The following is a 2,500-nucleotide window of genomic DNA, read 5'->3' as shown; positions in this document are numbered from 1 at the left end:
GTGGTAACTCCGCCCCCTCTGACGTACCCAACCAATAGCAGACGGGTAGTTTCCAGTGGCGTAAAGTAACTAAGTACATGTACTCAAGCATACTGTAGGTACAATGTTGAGGTATTTTTTTACTTTACTAGAGTATTTCCAATTGTCTACGTGCATTGCTTTTACTTCTACTCCACTACATCTCAGCGGCAAATATTGTACATTTACTCCACTACGATTATATGAAAACTTTAGTTGCTAGTTACTTTGCAGATATACATTATAGGCTACATATAAAACACACATTAACCACTTTAGCCCTATTTTATACTTAAGCTATTTGAAAATAGCCGATCTATAAGCTCAAAACGCGTCGGCGTCTCATCGCGACGCGTTGTGACCTTGTAGATCTGCTATTTTCAAACATTTTAGTAGGCTACTTTTATTTTGATACTTCAAGTACATTTTTATACCAATACTTTTGTACTTTTACTCAAGTAAATTTTTTATTCCGGACTTTTACTTGTAACAGAGTACTTCTACATTACAGGATTGATACTTAAGTAAAACATTTGAGTACTTTTCTCACCACTGATAATTTATTTGCATGCCCCTCCCACTCATTAGCATGTAGCGTGCCCTCCTCCTCGCCTCCCACATAAACAGACGCTTTGATTCCTGATATGAATTAATCACAATCATACATCCAGACATGGTGTAATAATTAGTGAGTAATCTGTGGCCTCAATAAATGTTGTTTTTAAACAACAGAGACGAGGGAAGAGTCCACTGTAATGGAAGATACTGGAAGTGGAAAAACGGTGTTGAATAAGTAGGCTAAGCAAACATAATAAACATTTGACCAAAACAAAAGCAAATATGCACTGTTACTATTAAAACTCATTTACTGCATTTAAAGTTGTATTCCATTCAAAGTCCTGGCAACAACATTATTGCAGAATGGTCCAGTTCACAATCATATTATTAGGTTGTAATTAGTCAGGATCATTTTAATGACTTTATGTGCTGCTGGGTAGATTATTAACCTATAATAATCAGTTCTCAAAGTTTTCTATTAATAATCTAATCTGGAAATTTAAAAGCTGTCAAATAATTGTAGTGGAGCAGCTACTTAGCCGTAGCACCTGACCAAGTTATGATGGCCGTGCAGACTTACCTTGGTCATTTGTTTTTGTTACTTAGGCTTGTTTTTTTCTTGACCACAATGTAAATTGCAGTCTAGATAGCAGGTTATTCAGACTGATGCTATAGGATCTTAAGTGAGTGGGGGGGGGCACAACACCAGAGGGAGCTCCACTGATCTCATTCCCCCCAGATTCGGCACAAACACAGGGATGAATCAATTCTACTGTTATGACACCAAAATGTGGAATATACCACCAGCCATTAAAAAGTGTACCCTCCTTCAAAACCGCCATAAAAGAGCACCTGTCTGCAATTTACAACTGGACCTCCGACCCTGTACTCTTCTAGCTTGCCAAAAGAAATGACCCCCAATGTTTTTCTGTAAATACACTTTTACTGCTCATATAGTATTGATGATCTCTTGTATAGTATTGTATGTCTTTATCTTTGTCTTGATGAATTGAATACACAGGACCACAATGGAAACAAGCCCTATAGGGCTTTCTATGTTATCCTTTTAGCATGATTGTATTACTGTACCTCTGAACTGTTAATAAAGTATTCAGTCAATGAATCTTGGTTTTGATGTATGTGTTTACCTTGCTTAAGCCGCTCTGGATAAGAGCATCTGCTTTATGCCTATATGTTAATTGTAAAACAGTATAAACTTTGCCTCTGAGATGCATTGGAGTAGAAGCATTATAGTACTCAGTACAGTACTTGAGTAAATGTACTTTCCGGCACCGCTGTACAGTGGTGTAAAGTAACTAAGTACATTTACTTAAGTACTGTACTTAAGTACGCTTTTGAGGGATTTTTACTTTACTGGAGTATTTCCCATTTGCAATACTTTTACTTCTACTCCATTACATCTCAGAGGCAAACATTGTACTCTTACTCCCCCACAATTATTTGACAGCTTTAGTTACTAGTTACTTTGCAGATTTAGATTATCGCAAAACATACATTAACCACTTCAGCCCTATATATATTTCGGCCATTGGAAAATATCCGATCTACAAGCTCACAATGCGTCGCGATCACCTTACTTTTACTTCTAACAAAGTATTTCTACACTGCAGTATTGATACTTTTACTTAAGTAAAACATTTGAGTACTTTTTCCACCACTGCCGCTGTAACATAACACCCGGTCCTCCAGAGGTACTGATGACAGTACAGTACATCATGGCTTACTGTCAAAACCATGAGTCACGTTAGCACGTTTACTAACACCACAGATTACAACACATTTCTGTTTGTTTTTCTGAAGGGAAATGCCAGTGGGTCTGAAATATTGACTGGAAAAGTTTGACATTTTGTCCACGGAGTGAATTATGGTCTCATATTTATACATAATTGTTATGGAAAACAGT

The sequence above is a fragment of the Gymnoscopelus braueri genome (genome assembly GCF_963280865.1).
Source record: "Gymnoscopelus braueri genome assembly, chromosome: 4".
Lineage (NCBI taxonomy): Eukaryota > Metazoa > Chordata > Actinopteri > Myctophiformes > Myctophidae > Gymnoscopelus > Gymnoscopelus braueri.
This window is presented reverse-complemented; position numbering follows the sequence as displayed.